The sequence below is a fragment of the Nerophis lumbriciformis genome, linkage group LG24 (genome assembly GCF_033978685.3).
Source record: "Nerophis lumbriciformis linkage group LG24, RoL_Nlum_v2.1, whole genome shotgun sequence".
Lineage (NCBI taxonomy): Eukaryota > Metazoa > Chordata > Actinopteri > Syngnathiformes > Syngnathidae > Nerophis > Nerophis lumbriciformis.
The window spans coordinates 5,610,820-5,618,017 of NC_084571.2; positions in this window are offsets into that span (position 1 = coordinate 5,610,820).

Genomic DNA, 7,198 nt, shown 5'->3' on the forward strand with positions numbered 1-7,198 from the left:
TTTAAGGTAAAATTCTGGCATTTGGACTGACTTTTTTTTTGCAGTAATATCGACGGTTACTGTTTTAAAAGTGCATTACTGTAAAGGGAGAAACTGTACTACTGGTATTTCTACTGTAAAATTGATTTGAAAGTCCAAATGAACCTGATGTGCCAGTTTTTTTTACTGTAAAATCTACTGCTGTTGTTTTTACAGTGAAATACTATAAATGGGAAAACGGTACCACTGTTACTTTTATGGTTACATACTGTTACGAGTTTTCTATCGTAAAATCTACGGTAAAAATCTGACGACTGAGCTGCCAGTTTTTTCCCCCGTAAAATATACGGTCATTGTTTTTACAGTGTAACACTGTGAAGGGAAAAACTGTACTACTGTTAGTTTTACGCTACAATTCTGGCATTTGGGCTGACAGATTTTTTTTCTGTAATATCGACGGCTACTGTTTAAAAGTGCGTTACTGTAAAGGGAGAAACTGTACTAATGGTATTTCTACTGTAAAATTGATTTAAAAGTCCAAATGAACCTGATGTGCCAGTTTTTTACTCTAAAATCTACTGCCGTTGTTTTTACAGTGAAATACTGTAAATGGGAAAACGGTACCACTGTTACTTTTACGGTAAAAATCTGACGACTGAGCTGCCAGTTTTTTTCCCCGCTAAATCTACGATCATTGTTTTTACAGTGTAACACTGTAAAGGGAAAAACTGTACTACCGTTAGTTTTACGGTAAAATTCTGGCATTTGGGCTGACAAATTTTTTTGTGTTATTTTTTTGTGTTATTTTTACGGTTACATACTGTTACGAGTTTTCTATCGTAAAATCTACGGTAAAAATCTGACGACTGAGCTGCCAGTTTTTTCCCCCGTAAAATATACGGTCATTGTTTTTACAGTGTAACACTGTGAAGGGAAAAACTGTACTACTGTTAGTTTTACGCTACAATTCTGGCATTTGGGCTGACAGATTTTTTTTCTGTAATATCGACGGCTACTGTTTAAAAGTGCGTTACTGTAAAGGGAGAAGCTGTACTAATGGTATTTCTACTGTAAAATTGATTTAAAAGTCCAAATGAACCCGATGTGCCAGTTTTTTACTCTAAAATCTACTGCCGTTGTTTTTACAGTGAAATACTGTAAATGGGAAAACGGTACCACTGTTACTTTTACGGTAAAAATCTGACGACTGAGCTGCCAGTTTTTTTCCCCGTTAAATCTACGATCATTGTTTTTACAGTGTAACACTGTAAAGGGAAAAACTGTACTACCGTTAGTTTTACGGTAAAATTCTGGCATTTGGGCTGACAAATTTTTTTGTGTTATTTTTTTGTGTTATTTTTACGGTTACATACTGTTACGAGTTTTCTATCGTAAAATCTACGGTAAAAATCTGACGACTGAGCTGCCAGTTTTTTTCCCCGTAAAATATACGGTCATTGTTTTTACAGTGTAACACTGTGAAGGGAAAAACTGTACTACTGTTAGTTTTACGCTACAATTCTGGCATTTGGGCTGACAGATTTTTTTTCTGTAATATCGACGGCTACTGTTTAAAAGTGCGTTACTGTAAAGGGAGAAGCTGTACTAATGGTATTTCTACTGTAAAATTGATTTAAAAGTCCAAATGAACCTGATGTGCCAGTTTTTTACTCTAAAATCTACTGCCGTTGTTTTTACAGTGAAATACTGTAAATGGGAAAACGGTACCACTGTTACTTTTACGGTAAAAATCTGACGACTGAGCTGCCAGTTTTTTTCCCCCTTAAATCCACGATCATTGTTTTTACAGTGTAACACTGTAAAGGGAAAAACTGTACTACCGTTAGTTTTACGGTAAAATTCTGGCATTTGGGCTGACAAATTTTTTGGTGTTATTTTTACGGTTACATACTGTTACGAGTTTTCTATCGTAAAATCTACGGTAAAAATCTGACGACTGAGCTGCCAGTTTTTTTCCCCGTAAAATATACGGTCATTGTTTTTACAGTGTAACACTGTGAAGGGAAAAACTGTACTACTGTTAGTTTTACGCTACAATTCTAGCATTTGGGCTGACAGACTGTTTTTGCTGTAATATCGACGGTTACTGTTTTAAAAGTGCATTACTATAAAGGAAGAAACTGTACTACTGGTATTTCTACTGTAAAATTGATTTAAAAGTCCAAATTAACCTGATGTGCCAGTTTTTTTTTTTACTGTAAAATCTACTGCCGTTGTTTTTACAGTGATATGCTGTAAATGGGAAAACAGTACCACTGTTACTTTGACGACTGAGCTGCCAGTTTTTTTCCCCGTAAAATATACAGTCATTGTTTTTACAGTGTAACACTGTGAAGGGAAAAACTGTACTACTGTTTTTTTTTAAGGTAAAATTCTGGCATTTGGACTGACTTTTTTTTTGCTGTAATATCGACGGTTACTGTTTTAAAAGTGCATTACTGTAAAGGGAGAAACTGTACTACTGGTATTTTTACTGTAAAATTGATTTGAAAGTCCAAATGAACCTGATGTGCCAGTTTTTTTTACTGTAAAATCTACTGCTGTTGTTTTTACAGTGAAATACTATAAATGGGAAAACGGTACCACTGTTACTTTTATGGTTACATACTGTTACGAGTTTTCTATCGTAAAATCTACGGTAAAAATCTGACGACTGAGCTGCCAGCTTTTTTCCCCGTAAAATATACGGTCATTGTTTTTACAGTGTAACACTGTGAAGGGAAAAACTGTACTACTGTTAGTTTTACGCTACAATTCTGGCATTTGGGCTGACAGATTTTTTTTCTGTAATATCGACGGCTACTGTTTAAAAGTGCGTTACTGTAAAGGGAGAAGCTGTACTAATGGTATTTCTACTGTAAAATTGATTTAAAAGTCCAAATGAACCTGATGTGCCAGTTTTTTACTCTAAAATCTACTGCCATTGTTTTTACAGTGAAATACTGTAAATGGGAAAACGGTACCACTGTTACTTTTACGGTAAAAATCTGACGACTGAGCTGCCAGTTTTTTTCCCCGTTAAATCTACGATCATTGTTTTTACAGTGTAACACTGTAAAGGGAAAAACTGTACTACCGTTAGTTTTACGGTAAAATTCTGGCATTTGGGCTGACAAATTTTTTTGTGTTATTTTTACGGTTACATACTGTTACGAGTTTTCTATCGTAAAATCTACGGTAAAAATCTGACGACTGAGCTGCCAGTTTTTTTCCCCGTAAAATATACGGTCATTGTTTTTACAGTGTAACACTGTGAAGGGAAAAACTGTACTACTGTTAGTTTTACGCTACAATTCTGGCATTTGGGCTGACAGATTTTTTTTCTGTAATATCGACGGCTACTGTTTAAAAGTGCGTTACTGTAAAGGGAGAAACTGTACTAATGGTATTTCTACTGTAAAATTGATTTAAAAGTCCAAATGAACCTGATGTGCCAGTTTTTTACTCTAAAATCTACTGCCGTTGTTTTTACAGTGAAATACTGTAAATGGGAAAACGGTACCACTGTTACTTTTACGGTAAAAATCTGACGACTGAGCTGCCAGTTTTTTTCCCCGTTAAATCTACGATCATTGTTTTTACAGTGTCACACTGTAAAGGGAAAAACTGTACTACCGTTAGTTTTACGGTAAAATTCTGGCATTTGGGCTGACAAATTTTTTTGTGTTATTTTTACGGTTACATACTGTTACGAGTTTTCTATCGTAAAATCTACGGTAAAAATCTGACGACTGAGCTGCCAGTTTTTTTCCCCGTAAAATATACGGTCATTGTTTTTACAGTGTAACACTGTGAAGGGAAAAACTGTACTACTGTTAGTTTTACGCTACAATTCTGGCATTTGGGCTGACAGATTTCTTTTCTGTAATATCGACGGCTACTGTTTAAAAGTGCGTTACTGTAAAGGGAGAAACTGTACTAATGGTATTTCTACTGTAAAATTGATTTAAAAGTCCAAATGAACCTGATGTGCCAGTTTTTTACTCTAAAATCTACTGCCGTTGTTTTTACAGTGAAATACTGTAAATGGGAAAACGGTACCACTGTTACTTTTACGGTAAAAATCTGACGACTGAGCTGCCAGTTTTTTGCCCCGCTAAATCTACGATCATTGTTTTTACAGTGTAACACTGTAAAGGGAAAAACTGTACTACCGTTAGTTTTACGGTAAAATTCTGGCATTTGGGCTGACAAATTTTTTTGTGTTATTTTTACGGTTACATACTGTTACGAGTTTTCTATCGTAAAATCTACGGTAAAAATCTGACGACTGAGCTGCCAGTTTTTTCCCCCGTAAAATATACGGTCATTGTTTTTACAGTGTAACACTGTGAAGGGAAAAACTGTACTACTGTTAGTTTTACGCTACAATTCTGGCATTTGGGCTGACAGATTTTTTTTCTGTAATATCGACGGCTACTGTTTAAAAGTGCGTTACTGTAAAGGGAGAAACTGTACTAATGGTATTTCTACTGTAAAATTGATTTAAAAGTCCAAATGAACCTGATGTGCCAGTTTTTTACTCTAAAATCTACTGCCGTTGTTTTTACAGTGAAATACTGTAAATGGGAAAACGGTACCACTGTTACTTTTACGGTAAAAATCTGACGACTGAGCTGCCCGTTTTTTTCCCCGTTAAATCTACGATCATTGTTTTTACAGTGTAACACTGTGAAGGGAAAAACTGTACTACTGTTAGTTTTACGCTACAATTCTAGCATTTGGGCTGACAGACTGTTTTTGCTGTAATATCGACGGTTACTGTTTTAAAAGTGCATTACTATAAAGGAAGAAACTGTACTACTGGTATTTCTACTGTAAAATTGATTTAAAAGTCCAAATTAACCTGATGTGCCAGTTTTTTTTTTTACTGTAAAATCTACTGCCGTTGTTTTTACAGTGATATGCTGTAAATGGGAAAACAGTACCACTGTTACTTTGACGACTGAGCTGCCAGTTTTTTTCCCCGTAAAATATACAGTCATTGTTTTTACAGTGTAACACTGTGAAGGGAAAAACTGTACTACTGTTTTTTTTTAAGGTAAAATTCTGGCATTTGGACTGACTTTTTTTTTGCTGTAATATCGACGGTTACTGTTTTAAAAGTGCATTACTGTAAAGGGAGAAACTGTACTACTGGTATTTTTACTGTAAAATTGATTTGAAAGTCCAAATGAACCTGATGTGCCAGTTTTTTTTACTGTAAAATCTACTGCTGTTGTTTTTACAGTGAAATACTATAAATGGGAAAACGGTACCACTGTTACTTTTATGGTTACATACTGTTACGAGTTTTCTATCGTAAAATCTACGGTAAAAATCTGACGACTGAGCTGCCAGCTTTTTTCCCCGTAAAATATACGGTCATTGTTTTTACAGTGTAACACTGTGAAGGGAAAAACTGTACTACTGTTAGTTTTACGCTACAATTCTGGCATTTGGGCTGACAGATTTTTTTTCTGTAATATCGACGGCTACTGTTTAAAAGTGCGTTACTGTAAAGGGAGAAGCTGTACTAATGGTATTTCTACTGTAAAATTGATTTAAAAGTCCAAATGAACCTGATGTGCCAGTTTTTTACTCTAAAATCTACTGCCATTGTTTTTACAGTGAAATACTGTAAATGGGAAAACGGTACCACTGTTACTTTTACGGTAAAAATCTGACGACTGAGCTGCCAGTTTTTTTCCCCGTTAAATCTACGATCATTGTTTTTACAGTGTAACACTGTAAAGGGAAAAACTGTACTACCGTTAGTTTTACGGTAAAATTCTGGCATTTGGGCTGACAAATTTTTTTGTGTTATTTTTACGGTTACATACTGTTACGAGTTTTCTATCGTAAAATCTACGGTAAAAATCTGACGACTGAGCTGCCAGTTTTTTTCCCCGTAAAATATACGGTCATTGTTTTTACAGTGTAACACTGTGAAGGGAAAAACTGTACTACTGTTAGTTTTACGCTACAATTCTGGCATTTGGGCTGACAGATTTTTTTTCTGTAATATCGACGGCTACTGTTTAAAAGTGCGTTACTGTAAAGGGAGAAACTGTACTAATGGTATTTCTACTGTAAAATTGATTTAAAAGTCCAAATGAACCTGATGTGCCAGTTTTTTACTCTAAAATCTACTGCCGTTGTTTTTACAGTGAAATACTGTAAATGGGAAAACGGTACCACTGTTACTTTTACGGTAAAAATCTGACGACTGAGCTGCCAGTTTTTTTCCCCGTTAAATCTACGATCATTGTTTTTACAGTGTCACACTGTAAAGGGAAAAACTGTACTACCGTTAGTTTTACGGTAAAATTCTGGCATTTGGGCTGACAAATTTTTTTGTGTTATTTTTACGGTTACATACTGTTACGAGTTTTCTATCGTAAAATCTACGGTAAAAATCTGACGACTGAGCTGCCAGTTTTTTCCCCCGTAAAATATAGGGTCATTGTTTTTACAGTGTAACACTGTGAAGGGAAAAACTGTACTACTGTTAGTTTTACGCTACAATTCTGGCATTTGGGCTGACAGATTTGTTTTCTGTAATATCGACGGCTACTGTTTAAAAGTGCGTTACTGTAAAGGGAGAAACTGTACTAATGGTATTTCTACTGTAAAATTGATTTAAAAGTCCAAATGAACCTGATGTGCCAGTTTTTTACTCTAAAATCTACTGCCGTTGTTTTTACAGTGAAATACTGTAAATGGGAAAACGGTACCACTGTTACTTTTACGGTAAAAATCTGACAACTGAGCTGCCAGTTTTTTTCCCCGTTAAATCTACGATCATTGTTTTTACAGTGTAACACTGTAAAGGGAAAAACTGTACTACCGTTAGTTTTACGGTAAAATTCTGGCATTTGGGCTGACAAATTTTTTTGTGTTATTTTTGCGGTTACATACTGTTACGAGTTTTCTATCGTAAAATCTACGGTAAAAATCTGACGACTGAGCTGCCAGTTTTTTTCCCCGTAAAATATAGGGTCATTGTTTTTACAGTGTAACACTGTGAAGGGAAAAACTGTACTACTGTTAGTTTTACGCTACAATTCTGGCATTTGGGCTGACAGATTTTTTTTCTGTAATATCGACGGCTACTGTTTAAAAGTGCGTTACTGTAAAGGGAGAAACTGTACTAATGGTATTTCTACTGTAAAATTGATTTAAAAGTCCAAATGAACCTGATGTGCCAGTTTTTTAC